Source organism: Pinus tabuliformis, chromosome 7, assembly GCF_031772625.1.
Source record: "Pinus tabuliformis cultivar Carrire ecotype Pingquan chromosome 7, CPIR1, whole genome shotgun sequence".
In the NCBI taxonomy this organism is placed as follows: Eukaryota; Viridiplantae; Streptophyta; class Pinopsida; order Pinales; family Pinaceae; genus Pinus; species Pinus tabuliformis.
Genome location: NC_142293.1, coordinates 1,415,284,996 through 1,415,303,426, shown reverse-complemented (window position 1 = coordinate 1,415,303,426; position 18,431 = coordinate 1,415,284,996).

Here is an 18,431-nt window from a genome sequence, read left to right as displayed (position 1 = left end):
TTTACTTTAAATTTCTCTTAATAACCTACATCTCATGCTCCATCTCAGTCAACATATTAGGTCCAATCAGCACCATGTTCACTAGATCACTCCAACTGATAGGAGTACTAGAACTCTGCCCACAAAGAACCCCAAGAGGACTCATCCTCAAGGATTCCAGACACCCATTATTGATCTGAGAAGCTCATTCTACAACCTAATATAAGGGAGGTGTAAGTATGTTCATGTTCAATTTGGAGTTGACACATGTCCCTATATATATATATATATATATATATATATATATATATATATATATAATCTCACTAAGAAGAAGTGGTAAAAATATTTCACTCATTCTCAAATATAAATAAAATCTTTCACGCCGATTATAATAAAAAAATAAAAATCAATATGCATGTTTCATTTGTTTAATTAAAAGTAGAATAAAATATCAATAATCTCACTCTCAGCATCCATACTAAGGAGAAGTAGTAAAGATATTTCACTCTCACTCTCAACCTTAAATAAAATATTTGGATGTCTATATGAACCATAATCTTATATCAACTTTATAGAGAAATAAAGTAGTCAAAAGTTGAAAAAGAAAAGTATATACATTATATAAAGAAATTGAAAAATAATATTTTTTTATAGTTGAAACATTTTAAGCAATCTCACTGTTTTATGCCCAAGTAAATTTTGATCCATTTTATACATTGAAAAATGCAACATAAACAATGATAAATTAAAAGTGGTTTCTTTATATATATTCAGATAGTCAAATATGTCAAGATGCAAACATTTTATTCAAATCTCTCTCTCTCTCTCTCTCTCTCTCTCTCTCTCTCTCTATATATATATATATATATATATTCCGAGGATCAAATCTTTCATGGTGAAAACATTTTACTCAAAATTTTCACTCTAAAAGAAGTTTTCACCTCAAGACATTTGATCTCTCTCAGCTCTTGCTAGACCTATGGTTAGGATAGATCTATACTAGTTATATGAAAATTCCACTAGTGGAAGATACTCTTCCCACTTCCATTTTTGATGCATGACATACATCCTCAGCATATCCTCAAGAATCTTGTTAACCCTCTCTATCAGTCCATCTATCTGCAAATAATAAGTTGTACTAAAAGTTAAAATTGTCCCCAAGCCCGCAAACAACTCCTTCCAAAACTTGGAAGTGAAATTGACATCTCTATTTGATATAATCTTCTTGGGAACACCATGCAACCTCACTATCTCCCTAATGAAGATCTGAGCTACCTCACTGGCTAAACTTGTGGACTTCATTGTGATGAAGTGAGCTACCTTGCTCAGCCTGTCAACCACAACCATGATGGAATCATGTCGTATCAATGTCCTCAATAGTCCTATAATTAATTCCGTGGAAATGACCTCCCATTTCCATTCTGGAATCATAATAGGATTAAATAGACCAGTTGGGGGCTTACACTCAAATTTCACCTACTAATAGTCCAAATATCTCACAACAAACTTATCCACCTCTTTCTTCAAGTTCATTCAGTGATAGAACTTCTTGACTGATGTCAAGGTCTTCTGATATCTTGGGTGGACTAAATATGGCTTGACATGAAACTCACTCAAGATAAGCTTCTTCAACTCACTACTATATGATACATAAATCTAGTTCCTGAATCTCACCAAGCCATCTGTCGTGAGGTGATACTCCTCATCTCTATCACCTTCACCTTGTTGTTGTAACTGTTGTTTCAGCTACTGGTACCTCTCATCATGTTACCCTGCATGCAATATCTTCTCTTGTAAATCAGTCCCATATGAACTCAGAACTGGAATGTGATTCACCTGCACTCTCCTACTACGAGAATATGTAACTTTTTTCTCATTGTCCTTCATTTATTTGATCTTAAAGTAAAACTCACTGAGGGTAGCCAACCATCTAGCTTTCTTGGAAGTCAAATTAGGTTGGTCAAACAAGTACCTCAGCCCATTGTGATCACTCAATAGAAAAAACCTCCTACCAAGGAGATAATGTCTCCACATCTTCACTGCATGAATGATAGCTTCCAATGCAAGATCATGAGTCACATAGTTCCACTCATGCTCATTCAACTTCCTTGACTCATAACATACCACCTTCCCTTCCTGCATTAGGAATCCACCCATTCCTTCCTTCCAAGAATCTATACAAACCAAAAACTCCTTATCAGGATCTACAATCTTGAAAATTGGAGCATTTGTAAGCAAATGCTTCAACTGCTCAAAACTAGCTACACACTCCGCAGTCCATTCAAAATTCTCCCCTTTCCTATTTAAAGATGTATTAGGATAACCAATCGATGAGAAGTTCCTGATGAAAAGCCTATAATAACATGCTATTCCCATGAATGATCTGACCTTGACTAAATTCTTAGGAATTGGCCACTCCATGATAGCTTTAATATTTTTTGGGTCCGTTTATATCCCCTCCTTGGACACAACATGTCCCAAGTAATGAATCTGACACTGAAATAAACTTCACTTGCTAAGCTTAGCATATAATTGATTCTCTCTCAACAACCTCAACACCGTTTCTAGGTGCTCTGCATGCTCCTCCTCATTCTTGGAGTATATCAATATATCATCTATAAACATTCTCACAAATGTGTCTAGGTAATGATGAAACACATTGTTCATAAAACACATGAAAGTGGCTAGAGCATTGGTAAGAACACAAGGATCCACCAAAAACTCATAATTTCCATACCTCATGTGAAATTTAGTCTTGTAAATGTCTTCTTCTTTGATGCGCACCAGATGATATCCTGATCTTAGATCAATATTTGAAAACACTTTTTATACCTTCAGTTGATCAAACAAATCATCAATTCGCGGAAATGGATATTGGTTCTTGTTGTCATGTTGTTCAACTACCTATAATAAAAGCACAATCTGGTAGTACAGTCCTTCTTCCTTTCAAACAATACAGGTGCACCCCAAAGTGACATACTTTGCCTTATGTATCCTTTATCAAGCATTTCCTTAAACTACAACTTAAATTCCACCAACTCTAGAGTGCTCATCTTGTGAGGTGCCTCAAATGTTGTTGTTTCTCCCCATGTCAACTCAATATAAAAGTACACTGCTCTATGAGGAGGAAGCTCTATAATATTTGCAGGAAACACATCCTAAAACTACTGCAAAATAGGATACCCCTTCATGATTTCATCATCCTCAGCATCCTTCCCTTTGTCGTTAGAAATATGAACTACAAATAATATGCATCTGCCATGGTCTGCCTCTTCATCTGGTCCTGATGATGAACCACACTTGTTGGTTCAAAACACGTCGATGAAAAATTTCTCTAATGTGATTTCTACCGAAAGACTTTGTTTAATATGCATCCCTTCTAGAAACAACACCTTGCCTAGATAGTTGTAATTATTGTCATTAATATAGGCTTCATCTTTCCCTACAAAACTCTCCTTTCCCCAACATCATCTAGGCAGTCAATAGCCTTATCATACCATTCCACTTTCATCCTATGAATGAACAACCAATCCATGTCCAAAAGAATACTATATGAACCCAAAGGAAACACAATTAGGTGTGTTGATGTAGGAACACCATTTAGGTCAAATGCACAATATGCCACCCAATGATGAACTCTTCTCTTGGTCCTTGTAGTCAACTGCACCAACCAATATTTTGTATGCACTTATTTATTCAAGCAACACTTATCCACTAGGTCAAGACTGATATAACTATAATTATATCCAAGGAAAATCAAAATGGAAACAAATTGATCACAAAGCTTACCTTCCATCTCAATAATGGATGTCTGATGATCTACTTGCCTATTATACACTGTTGTATAAATACAAAGAATACTTTTACCAACATCTCTAACTGTTTGTGCCTCTTGAGCACTGTAAATATTAGGCCTACCACCTTGGTGCGATGGGAAATCACTCTTGTGATGGTATCCACCATAAATCCAACACCTCAAAGGCTTCCTACCATCGCCCTTATTCTACTCCTCAGGCTAAAATCCATGTCCTATGTCAATTGCATTGAATTTCTTGTATGATGCTATGTTCTCCTTGTCACCTATGTCTAGAGGTATTCCTTGCTTCTTATCCCACTTTCCTTTAGTCTTCTCATTACTTTTCCAATACTACTTAGGTTCATAATTATCCGTAGACTCCTCATAACAATGATTTAGCTTTGCAATGACTTCCTCCAATGACCAAGGCTCATCATACTCAATCTGATCATTGAAATGCTAAAGGAAAACCACTAATGAACCTTTGGACCTTTGTCTTCTCATTCTTGAGGTAGGCCACATACCTCAAGATCTCCACAAACTTGTTCGTGTACTCATCATTTTCCATGGAACCCATCTTCAAATCATAGAACACCTTGGACTTCTCATCATAATATCTCTTAGACAAATACATCTTTCTGAAGAGTCTTTTAAACTCATGCCAACTCAAGTCCTCTAACCTGATGCCTTTAGAACGCTTCACATATTCCCACTTGATATTTTCTTTTCCCTTGAGACTAAATATCGTTATCTTGGCTTTCATATTCTTTGAATAATCATGAAATTCAAAGAAATTCTTCATCCCAAGCATCATGGTTCTACATCTTCTAATTTCTTCACATACTCATCAAAACTAGGAGACTTAGCTTTCTCAAAACTCCTCTAGCAAATACTTCTTCTTACTCCTCCTATAAGGATGTTGGCAGTAATGATGATGATGTCTCTCAGAACTGAAGCTAGAATAAAATCCATGAGTGCTAGCCCACTTGTTAGGTGTATCCAAAGCTCTTCCATCTTTGACCGTATCATTCTTTTCCAACCTATATCCTGATCAAGATCTACTCCCATATGCCCCATTAGTCTTTTCCTCCTATCGATGACTGATCCTTAGATGTCCTTGCTTCTGTAAATATGAAAGGATATGAAGGATGATTTCATTAACCTCTACATTATTTTCTTGAGCTCTGGAAATCCTTTCCTGTGCTTTAATCAACCTGTTATTATCTTCCTTACAAATTATGATTTCTTGCTTCAAACATATCAGTGTATCTGCTAAACCAGGAGAGTAATATCCTTTCTACTTAATTAACCTATCCCATTCCATAAAATTTACATCAGACCTGTAAGGAGAGTCATGTGAATTGTATTCCACCATTCTACTCCTCGTCTCTGATCTTCTCGCTCCTGCAAACATGCCATGTTAGATCAACCAAATAGAGACATAATCAAAACCATACCTCAGTGTATTTCAGGGGAGGATATTCATCTGCACATGTCAATCCGAATTATCACGATATAACTTCACAAGCATATCAACTCATACATAAATAAGTTCATGATATCCATAACACTAACTAGCTAACATGCATATATGACAAAGTCATAAATAACTGACATTCATGCATAACAATCACATCTACCCTGAGGTATAGTGTTGCAACTTTTCTCTGATACCAATTTGTAACCAACCCTCCCCCATTTACCTACTTTGACAAGCTCTCCAGGGGTTTTTGCTGCAACAAAAACCCTCCAAAATTTTGCGTCGACCCAAATTTTGGAGCCTACTGATTCCATAGTCACTTCTTGGTCAATTGATGCTTTTAAGCTCCATTCTTAGATCGGAAGCATCGAAGTCACTTTCTCACACATGCTTAGTCCACAACAAGTTCATGACCACATTATTTTACGCAATCTTGTACAATCATAGCACGTTCCATCAAGCCTATGCCTTTGCAATGCCCAATCCATGTCAACAACCAATGCACACTGGTAACAATAGTTTCTCACATTATAGCTCTATTCGTTCTTCCATTAGGCTGATTTTTGCACACTATTGTATTCGTGCACCTTTGTTTTTACGAGTGTCATTTTCATGTTTTCGATTGTCACTTTCACTTGCCTTCACTCTAATTAGTATCATTTTCATGTTATCTTTTCTCTAATATGTGTTACTTTCACTATTGTTCAAATATCGCAAGAGTCATTCATACTTTAGCAATTGGAATCTTTTTGCATGTTAGTTGTCGCGCAATGTATGCATGCTCATTCTAGTGGTTTTAAGGGATTATCTTTGTGTGAATTATTTTTTCTAACCATGTAAACATCAATCACACTCATTCAAAGTTTTAAGCATTGTTGCACAAGTGTCATCACGGTCGTCGCAAAGTGTACCTTTAGTGTGGCACTTGTCATAAAGTTGTCGCATTGATGGAAATATCTTGTTGACGTGTTCTAGATGATATTTTTGTTGTGTTTTCAAAGTTTCTCAAGTGTGTGATCACAGTCAAGTCATATCACTATTCACAACACTCTCTCCGGTTCCACACTCAGCCAAATTTCAAAAAATTCCTGGAAACCTAGCCTCATCCAACCCTCCAGAACTATGCATTTCGCAACTTCAGTGCTTAAGCGAAGAACAATGCATTTCAAAAATTCAGTGCTCAAGCCCGACCTTGCCTCCTAGAATTACACAAATCATCTTCCCAGTGTGGCCTCAACTACGCACTTTGCAATATCTAGCCTCAAGCTCATCCCTTAAGCTCCCGCTCTACATAATTGCATAGTGGCCCAGCTTCCCTTATCTCCTGGAACTGTGCAATGTGTTCACTTAGTGTCCATGCCCTCAGGCTACCTCTCTGGCTCCCAGAACTGTGTAGTTTTCTCCCTTATTCCAGCCTAAACTACACACTACACAGTATCAAGGCTCAAGCCTCGGCCCTGAGATCTTGAACTATGTAATTGTGCAGTCACTTGGGCTCATATGTCCTCCAAAATGGTGCAATAGACTGATCCGGTGCCTATCCCGTCAACCTGTCATCCTGAGCTCACAGACTGCACAATTTTTTTCCTTAGCCCAGCTTGAAATGCGCATTGCATAGTCTCAAGGCACAAGCTTCACCCCTAGCTTTTTGAGTTGCATAATTATGTAGTTACTGAGCCTCTTTCCCAGCTTGTTACTTGGTTCCAGCTTAGTCGGTGGATCAATGTGCACCATATTAGACTAGGTGTTTATCATATTGATGTCATCTTATCATGAGTGAATTGCAAATATAGGAACTCTATCATGCTATGGAAAAATTATGAAGAAGTAGATGTTGTAAGACACATATGGAGCTTAAGAGATAAGACAATTAATAGGCGAGAAGACAAAGGAACATCAAACTTTAACAAAAGATGAAGATCAAGATCACATGGAAGGCTCCTCATCTTTAAGTCATAAGGAGGAGGAAAAAGAAGAACATGTACCATCTGTTCAAGAAGACACAAAGAAAGAAGCGGCAAGAAGGACAACTTGGCATTGTCACATCATCATGCAATCCATGTCATCAGTTTCATGTCATGTCCTGTCACAAGACATCATATGCCACATCATTATTGTGGATTATGTAATTACCTATTCAAAATGTATTGTAAAGTGGAATTCCAAAGGACACACATGGAATATGAAGAGTCATGTAAGTCGAAAAGTCATAGGAAGTCAAACAGTCATGAGGGTAGTCAAAGAGTCACAAGGAGGGTGAAGCATCACCCCTTAGTTATATCTACCCCATCATTGTATGAGCAAAGGAATTTTCACCTTGCCTCCTCCTGCAAGGCATTAGAGAGATAGGCTAGTTCTTTTGAGGAGCGAGTGGCTCCAACACTTAACTATTGGAGCTAGTGGTTTTCATTGTATACATGTGTCTTGGAACTTTTACTTAATAAAAAAGGCCCTATGGGCCAACACATTCTTCATGCATCGATTATGGATATTTGTAAGACTATTATGTGAATAATTGTAATTCATGTTTGCTTTCATTTGTGCTAAAGTAGTTGAACTATTTCTTTTATTTTAGTAGTTATCATATTGAGAATGTGCTATAATTTCTATTATCATTGTCACATCCTCATGGACTATTTCACTGGATATCTTACATGTCTTCCTCGTTATATTGGTTTTAATGAATGTCAAATCTCTATAGACTATTCTGCTTGATGTTGCACGGACCTTTCTTGTTCGTGTGTGTCTCTACTAGGGTGGCACTACTACCTCTCTCTTAGAGGCTCACTTTTCCTCCCCTCTGCAGTGAAATAACTTTGACACATATACGATTGAACACTCACTAGGAACACCCCCTTGCTTTTTGAAGGCACCACATGTCCCAATCTCTTGCTGACAATTAGAGCCAAGGAAAATATATTAGAATACATGAAAATTGGGTCGATATTATAGATGGGGCTCCTACTCCAAATAGTGTGAGGTGTTACTGGGAGTTCACATCTAGGAGACACCTTGGTTGACAGATTTCCAACACCATAAAAAATGGCGCTAGGAGTGCTAGATGATAGGTTTTGTTGTTGAGTCTACTTTGAATCTCCTATCCAAAATGGCTCTTCCCCAAATCATAATCCCAAGTTGTTTTTCTAAAGAGCTTAAGCTTACCATCCCTGCAAAATTTTTCCATAACTTGTCTAAATTTAAGTTTGATGGCGAGGGTGGATTGACTCTCCATAAACATATATTTCAATTTGTTTGTTCTTTCCTTTCTAATGGAATACATTGCAAGGATTTTATGGCTATATTTATCACCCTCACATTTGAAGGTCGTGTTAAGAGATGGTATCATACATTACCCGTTGCTTCGATCCATTCATTCGACCAACTTGTGAAGGAGATTCATAAATCATTTGATAGGTATGATTATCGGGATGTTCTTAAAATAATTAATCAACTAAGAATGAATCCTAATGAATCAATTGAAGATTTCTCTAATCGTTTCCTTCACCTTTGCTATGAATTTATTGAAAAAAATATGGATTGGGATTTCTTTAAACAAAAGTTCAAGTGTTTGGTTCATATCTCTTTGCATGGTGAATCCAAACCACCTGATGTTTTTGCTTCCCCAACTCTTGTAAACCATGAGACACCCCTAATTTCAGAGGAGGAACCTACTATTCCTTTTTTTCCTTGTCCTCCTCCTTTTCCAGTCCCGATGTGGGTTTCTCCTTGCAATGATTGTGAAGTTGGGAAATCTGAAAATCAAATTCCTAATCCATCTTCTCATTCTTCTTCCACTTTTCACAATTCAGATTCAATGGAGGAAATTCCATATTGGCTCATGAAGCCTACGATGAAGACTAACTCCACTCCACAAGATGATGTTACTATTCATAATTTTAGTCTCAAATCTGATTTGGATTTCTGTTATCCTCTATCATCTATAGGACATGACTCTTTGTACGATGATCCCCTTGGCGAATCTGTTCCACCAGCTAGTTTTTCACGCTCTCTTGATTTTCGTGTTGCTGGTTCAAATTGTGATAAGGTATAAGGCAGTCACATTACAAAGGTATGGGAGAAGGAAGGAGAAGATGATTTCAATATTCTTTCCTCCTCACCTCTCCCCCGCCCCCCTTTTTCCCTCATGGAGGCTTGTAGTCAACCTATAAATACTTCAACATGAACTTACTTACCTACTAGGCCTAATCATTTTCATGTTCATTGAAAAATTCATCTCATTGACCTAATGGCTAACATGTGAGTAGAGATGCCAAAACATTTCTTGTCCACCTAGAGCTTAGCTCCATTGATCCTCAGGCTAGACTGTTAAAGCAAAGCAGAGAAGGATATAGCATCCCCAAGTGGGATGCTAGTTGATGCTTCACATGATTAAAAGGGATCATGTTTTAATGGGAGGAGTTGGTGAATGGCATGCCACAATCCCCCTCAATAGATTTTATAATGGTGCATTTTGTGACAACCAATCCGTCTCTAGCCCTTCGCTCACTCATCACTCTATAAGGATTTCTTCTCAATGTAGACACAAGATCAAGCAATCGTTTTATTCCTTGATCATTACAAGCATGGCTCAAGGAAATAAATCCCCCCATCTTCATTCATTTGGTCTTTATCCATAGTTATTAAGGGCCCTCTCATGGGTGTGTTTGCTACCGTTACTTTGTTGTATTATCCTCTTATCCCTTCACTAATCTTCCCAGGATTATAAACACATGTGTCATCTTGGTTGACCCCATTCACATTTTTTAGCATCACTCTCACCCCCCTAGTTCATGAACCAAGTTGATACACCATCCCCCACATCACCCTTATTGCACCTTATCTCGAAGGCTATGGTGTATGGGTCTCAAGGTGTTACGCTCTTAACCTGCAAATCAATACCCAAGCGAAGAAAAGATACCAAGAACACAAAATATGCGAAGAAAATATACCCAGAACACAGAATAGCAATGATTTTATTATTCAGAGAGAAATGTTCACAGGCCTCTTCGAGGGGGCAACCTCCAATAGAGCAGAGCTCGATTACAAAACAAGACACAATGCTCCTCGCAGGGAGTCTCTATCCTTTATATATGACTCATACATGCAATACCACGAGCCAATATTGTGGGTTTTATTAATACCATCTATCTAATACTACCGCCTATTTACCATCTATCTAATACTTCCGCCCATTTGCAACTAACTGTGGTCCCGTCATTAATTCAGGGTTAACCACTTACAAATATTAATATGGGCTTTATTGACTCTTGACTATGACGTGATCCCAAGACATAAATAAGGGGGTTAGGGTGGGACCCTAACATGCCCTCCCCCTTAAGACTAGCCTTGTCCTCAAGGCTGAAGCTGCGGAAACTGTTGAAGAATAGTGGCTGGTTCCCAAGTTGCATCTTTCGGAGAGGTGTCTTTCCATTTGACGAGGACCTCCTTAATCATGCGGCCGCGCAGGTGCTTGTCTCGTGTGTCTAGAACCTGTTCAGGTTGAAGCCAGATTGACCCTTCTTCGTCCAATTCAGGTAGACTGGTTTGAACTCGGCAATTGTTCCCAATCACTTTCTTGAGGCACGATACATGGAAAACTGGGTGGATTTTTGCTGTAGGTGGCAAAGCCAACTTGTAAGCCACTTCTCCAATGTGATGAAGTACTTGGTATGGTCCATAGAATTTTGGGGAGAGCTTTTGACAACCCTTGTCTTTGAGTGATGTTTGCTTATATGGTTGTAGCCTCAAAAAGACCTGATCCCCTTCTTGAAATTGGCGCTCTGAGCGATGTTGGTCAGTCTGTTGCTTCATACGGTTCTGAGCTTGATGAAGATTCTCGCACAGATGGGCAAGCATGGTTGCGCGGTGTTGTAGGAGTTGATCCACGACTAGTACTTTGGAGCACCCCGTGAGATAAGAAGTAGGGGAAGGCGGAAGTTGTCCATAGACTGCTTCATAGGGAGTCATTTTGGTGGTGGCATGATAGTTGGTGTTATACCACCACTCCGCCAGAGGTAACCACTGTACCCAAAGGTGTTGCTTTTCTGAAGTGAAACACCTAAGGTAGGTTTCTAGACATTTGTTGACGGCTTCGGTTTGACCATCTGTTTGCGGATGATATGAAGTACTGAGTTTGAGTTGAGTGCCTTGTATTCTGAAGAGCTCCTGCCAAAAAATACTGGTGAAGATTGGGTCACGGTCGGATACAATAGAAGTGGGCATGCCATGCAATTTGAAGATCTGATCCATGAAAGTTTGAGCAACCAAGGTTGGTGTAAATGGGTGGGGTAGGGCACAGAAATGAGCATACTTTGATAGTCGGTCCACAACCACCATGATGACTGACTTGTTCCCAGACTTTGGAAGACCTGTAATGAAATCCATGGAAACCTCTGTCCAAATTGACGCCGGAATGGGCAATGGTTGTAATGTGCCTGGTGTGTTGACTGTTTCCCCTTTGTGGCGTTGACAGACGTCACATTTTGCTACGAAAGTAAGGATGTCCTGTTTCATGCCGGTCCAAAAAAATGATCTTCTGGTGCGAGCATACGTCTTCTGAAAGCCCGAATGTCCTGCAATGGGAGATGAGTGCAATTCTGCCAAAATGCAACTTTGGAGGGTGGATGTTGGTGATATTACGACTCTGTCCTTGTAGCGAAGAATATCATTCTGCCACGAGTAGCCCTTGCTGGCATTAGGATCTACCTGCAATTGAGAAATGAGTTGGGAGAGCCCTGGATGTGAAAACCATTCCCTGCGAGCCTCTTCAATCCAGTCTGGAATGGGGAGGGAAATTGCGAGCAGAGTACTTTCCTCCTCAAATTGGCGCGACAATGCATCTGCTACCCTGTTGTCTTTCCCTTTCTTGTAAATGATCTCATAATCATATCCCAACATTTTGGCTAACCATTTATTTTGTTGAGGGGAAGATAGGCGTTGCTCCAAAAAATATTTAAGACTGTTATGATCTGTGCGGATTTGGAAACGTTGCCCCAACAAGTAAGGTCTCCAGGTCTCGACTCCATGTAAGATGGCCATCATTTCCTTCTCGTAGGTAGATTGGCCCAGATTCTTCCCACTTAGTTGTTGGCTGGTGAAGGCCAATGGTCGCCCTTCCTGCATTAAGACCGCTCCAATACCTGTTCCCGAAGCATCACATTCAATGACAAATGATTTGGTGAAGTCCGGTAGTGCTAAGACAAGAGTGGAACACATGGCAGTTTTTAGAGTGGTAAATGCCTGTTGTGCTTCCTCATTCTAGAAGAAGGAATTTTTCTTTAGGAGTTGCGTTAGGGGCTTCGCTATGCGGCCATAGTTGCGGACAAATTTATGATAATAGCCTGTGAGACCCAAAAATCCTCTCAAGTTTTTCAAGGTCTTAGGTTGAGGTCATTCTTGCATGGCCTAGATCTTTTTGGGGTCCACCTTGACACCTTCGCGCCCCACAATGTGGCCCAAATACTCAACTTTTTCCATGCCAAACGAACACTTAGACATCTTGACAAATAATTTATGTGTTCGGAGCAGTTGCAAGAGTAGATCTACATGCTGAAGATGTGCCGCCCAAGTGCCACTATAGATGAGGATGTCATCGAAGAAGACAAGGACAAATTTTCTGAGATATGGTTTGAGGAGGTGATTCATAAGGCTCTGAAAAGTAGAGGGGGCATTACAGAGACCAAATGGCATGACGAGGAACTCATAATGGCCTTCATGAGTTCTGAAAGCTGTCTTGGGAATGTCGACTTCCTTCATGCGAATTTGGTGATAGCCTGAGCGAAGATCCAACTTAGTGAAGAATTGAGCCCCATTGAGTTCGTCCAGAAAATCGTCAACCACTGGGATGGGAAATTTATCTTTGACTGTTAACTTATTGAGGGCCCTGAAGTCGGGACACATTTGCCACTCCCCATCTTTCTTGAGGACCATGACCACTGGGGATGAATAAGGACTAATGTTGGGACGAATGACACCTGCTTCCAACAATTCCTTGATGATTTTTTCTATTTCATTCTTTTGGGTGAACGGATATCTGTATGGCCGCACATTTGGGGGTTGGGCCCCTGGAACCAATGTGATGCTATGATCATGTTCCCCTCGCGAGGGTGGAAGCTCATGAGGCTTGTCAAAGACCGTCCGATGTTTATTTAAAATCTGTTGCATCTCAGGATGAACTGGCGGAGACATGGTGTCTACTACCTGGATGGCATTAAATTGAGCTACCACTCCATGATGGCCCTTTCTTAACAATTTTTCCATCCTATGCGAGCTGATGATAGAGGGGGCTCCTGCCTGAAGTCCACGGAGGGTATGTGTGGAGTTGTTCTGCTTAAAACTCATATATACCTCCTGGAAATCCATTGTGATTGGCCCAAGGGTGCGAAGCCATTCAACACCTAGGACAATGTCGCATCCCCCCATGTGTATGGCAAACATGTGGGTTTTCAACTGATAATCCCCCATTTGAAGTTTGACATTTTCACAGCGGCCTTCATATTTCATTGTGCCCCCATCTGCAATTTGGACCTGGAAGTTAGAGACTGCCCGTACATAACAATGCGCTGCTTCGGTGATTTTTTGATGGATGAAATTATGGGTACTTCCACTATCAATCAAGACTATTACTGGGTGATGTTTAAGAAAACCCTTGATTTTGAGAGTTTGAGGGGAAGAGATTCCTGCCAACGCATTGAGCGAAATAACTGGGTCATCAGATACAATCTCCTTTTGGTTGTCTTCTTCGATCGCCTCCGGTTCCTCAAGAGGTGGATCTTCCTCGGTGGAGCTGTAGTCAGTGGCATCTATTTGAAAAAACTTGGGCTCCTTGCATTTATTCCCAGGGGAATATTTTTCATCACAGTAGTAACATAGTCCTTGCTTTCTTCTCTCGGCCATTTCCTGAGGTGACACCTTTTGGACCTTAAGTGTCTGAGTCGTGGTATGAGCTTGTGGGGGACGACCTTTAGTGGGGAAATTGGGGCAGCTGTATTGGGCTGTTATGGCACGCTCCACCTTACGGGCTACCTGGCAAGCCTCCGTCCATGTGGGAGGGTGGTGGAGTAGAACTTGAGCTTTGATGGCTTCTTTAAGACCACTGATAAAACATTCCGTGTATAACTCATCTGAGAGATGGTCAGTGCGGAAGGCCAAGGCTTCAAAAGCGGTGATATATTCATCCACTGTACCCGTCTGTCGGAGCTTAGTGAGACGGCCCAAAAAGGAGTCTCCCTGTTCAAAGCGATCTCGAAGAGCTTTGGAAAATTGGGCCCAACTCGAAAAAGGTGCATTGCGACGTTGATGCCATTCTGCCCATTGCCATCGTTCATTGTCCAAGTACATGGTCCCCACTCCAATCTTTGTCCAATCATCTTGGAGATGATTCAATTTGAAATACTGTTCCATTTGTGCTAGCCATGCGGACGGGTTAGAACCATCAAATTTCTGTATATCCAACTTGGGAGGTCGCTGACTATCCAACTTAGGAGGTGGTGGATGGGTGTGCCAGACGTGAGGAGAGTGGCTAGACTCACCCTCATGGTGTATATGGTCATTATAGGGTACCTCAAGAGCTGGCTCCTTGCCCTTAGCGAGTGCTTGCCGTACCATGCTCGATAGGTCATCAAGCGAATTTTTGAGCTCGTTCATATCTGTTTCAAGTTTGTCTAGTCTTTCATTGGCCATTGCTTGAGCTCTAGTTTCTACCATACACCAACTTGATGAAAATTTGGGACCACCAAATTTTTTTTTTCTAAGAAATTGAATGGTACCACCGTGCTCAGCTCGTTGTCTTGATGCTGATGGGCTAGGTCACAAATAAGCACTTCGGAAGATCTCAGACTCGTTTTTTTTTTTTTTTTTTTTTTGGAAAACTCCTAACAGAGTTTTACTCCTTCCTGATCAATACTGCAGTCGCCAAATCCTCAAACTGTCAATGCCGCCAAAAGTCCTGCGAAAATCATATCCAGGTACAGGAACCCTTCGCAAATACTCTGATCTGGTGGATCTGAGAGATCTAAATGGTGGAACAACTGCTGCTGCTGATCTGGAATATCCGATCTAGTGGATCTGAGAGATCTGAATGGTGGAACAACTGCTGCTGCTGATCTGGAATATCCGATCTGGTGGATCTGAGAGATCTGAATGGTGGAACAACTGCTGCTGCTGATCTGGAATAGATGATGTGTGATCCCCCGATAGAAAGGGAACTATGGTCTTGGGGAGTGTCAGGTGCTACAGATTGCAATATATATAAGGGTATGATAGTAGTACTCGGCCCAATGTTTCAGGGCTCTAACTAAGGAGGATCGACCGTACCCTTAGCCGTACAACCCGACTACCCTATCGTACGGGCAAGTAATCTCTCCGAGTGCTGTTCTCGGTGTACTGTAGCAACAAGACGGCCGAAGGTTTATCTATAGCGAGGTTTCAAGGGAGCTAGGGGGCTTCCTATATACCCAGAGGGTACGTGGAAGACAGTCCGTGCGCGGTTCTGTCTAATGCGCTACTACTCGAAGGGGTACCCACAGGGGTTACAAGGGAGTCCAACAGACGTGACAACCTCTTGTATTTCCTGCGTGCATGCCTCCCCAAATCCGCAGGTTTATGCGCTTAATGACAGATCTCATGGTTTAAAGACGCCAGAACACGTCTCTAGCCAAAAAAAAAATTTGCTAAAATTTGGAGATCCCACCGAGCCCTGGAAAGTGCTCTGATACCACTTGTTACGCTCTTAACCTGCAAATCAATACCCAAGCGAAGAAAAGATACCGAGAACACAAAATATGCGAAGAAAATATACCCAGAACACAGAATAGCAATGATTTAATTATTCAGAGAGAAATGTCCACAGGCCTCTTCGAGGGGGCAGCCTCCAATAGAGCAGAGCTCGATTACAAAACAAGACACAATGCTCCTCGCAGGGAGTCTCTATCCTTTATATATGACTCATACATGCAATACCACGAGCCAATATCGTGGGTTTTATTAATACCATCTATCTAATACTACCGCCTATTTACCATCTATCTAATACTTCCGCCCATTTGCAACTAACTGTGGTCCCGTCATTAATTGCGGGTTAACTACTTACAAATGTTAATATGGGCTTTATTGACTCTTGACTATGACGTGATCCCAAGACATAAATAAGGGGGTTAGGGTGGGACCCTAACACAAGGGTAGCAGAAGTAAGGAAAAATTTTCTTAAGCCACTAGTGTTGAATGAGACATAGCAAAAAAATCCATGGACTTTTGTATATCTACCATGGAAAAGCAGAAGTAATGAACCAAAAAACTAGAGCATCATACCAGAGAGATCCATCACAATCTTGTGTGAAACTCGGCAGTGAGGTGGTTGTCTATATGTAGGACCCAGGTGTAATAATTTCATTTGGTGCCCGTGACTAGTTCCAAAAAATGAAATAATTATACTAGCACACCAAGACTATGGAGGCCCAAGCCATTAATGATACAGAGGCACAACAAATTTTGATGGAACATGTGGATTTTCTAGAGAGACAAAATCATTTTAGCACAATGTTTCTTACTTGATTGGTGAAAGATAACAAGGGTATTATGTATTTTTCTCTTCTTGTTTTGTCCAAGAAACCTCCCATATCTCTCTTAGAGGACGTCCCCAAGGAAGCTACCCTGTAATGGCTCAATACTGGTTTTCTCTACCCTTTTGTTTATCTACTTTATATGCTGTAAAATTTGTATCACATCCAGTCTGTTAATGTATGTAAGTCTTTTTTGAAATGGTTTAGGCTTGTAATTTGGTGGTCTAAATAGTCGTATTTCCCCCTCTAGGAGGGCTCATGGTTAAAGTATCTTTTTCATGTCAAATTTGAATATATAGGGTCCATTTGGAACCCAAAAATGTGGATATGTAATTATTGATAGACTATAAATAAAATTACTTCCTTACGAAAAAAATATTTAACAAGTCATCTTTATAAAATTATTATTTATTTAAAAAAATTAATGCATAGTTTTTTTCATAGATATGAATCTTCTATACAGGAAACCAAAAATATATCTAGCCCCAACCCTCCTATATGCATTTTAATTATTTGAACCTAAGGTATCTTCACACACCACTAACCTCACCATTGGAATTCAACCACATAGTAGTGTTTCTATATTTTGATATAATAAATTTATTTATTTTTAAATAATACATCTTCTAAATTCATAAATTATTAGGCATGTACGTTGAATCATATTTCATTAATCTTTTATGTTATTTGGAATTTTTAGTTAAATATATAGCTAAACTAATTATGTACACAAAATTGAGAAAAACAAAATAAAATGGAAATGTTGAATGACAATAAAGCTCTAAAAATCATTCTTAATAATATTTATCATAATTTGGTCTCCAAAAAGTGACTTAGCATTGAAATGATGACATGGTAATAATATTTCAAAATAAATTATTAAATTGTAATAATTTCTTTTACTAAGGTTGGTGGTAACCCTTAGAGGTATCCTTCCTATTTGGGAAACCTTCATTACCACCATAAGCAACAACAAAAGTTCTCCATCATTTGAGGAACTTGTTGGAATTTAGCTCACTCAAGAAGAATCGAGGATGATTTCAAGAGGGAGAATTTATAATCATGGAGAAGAAGAGCCCACTACATTTGTTACTCGAGATAAGAAGAAAAAGGAAAAAGGAAGATCATCTAGGTCCTCTCCTGTGTCAAAAGACTGTTATATAAGATCAAGGGTATCGAATGTTACAATTGTCACAAACATGGTCACTATGCATGAGACTGTATGAGAAAGATAGATGTTCCAAGATATGATCGAAGCTACAACAACAACAGGTATGATGATAGAAGAAGAAGCAATGATGGAAGAAGAAGTGATGATAGAAGAAGGCAAGATGATAGAAGACAAAGAGACGATTGAAGAAGAAGAGATACTCTGGTTGATTATGATGAGAGTCCTCATCCTCAAAAGAAGTTAAGGAACTCCAGGTATGAAAGTAATGTAGCTATTAGTCAATATGAATACATTCTTATTTCATCCTTTCTAGTTCTTCTCCTCCGGATTCATACAATAGTTGGCTGGTAGATAGTGGGGCTTCTAGACACCTCACCGGGTATAAGGAAGTCCTCTCAAATCTGGTTGAGAGGGAGACAAGTTTCAAGAATATTCTTGGGGACA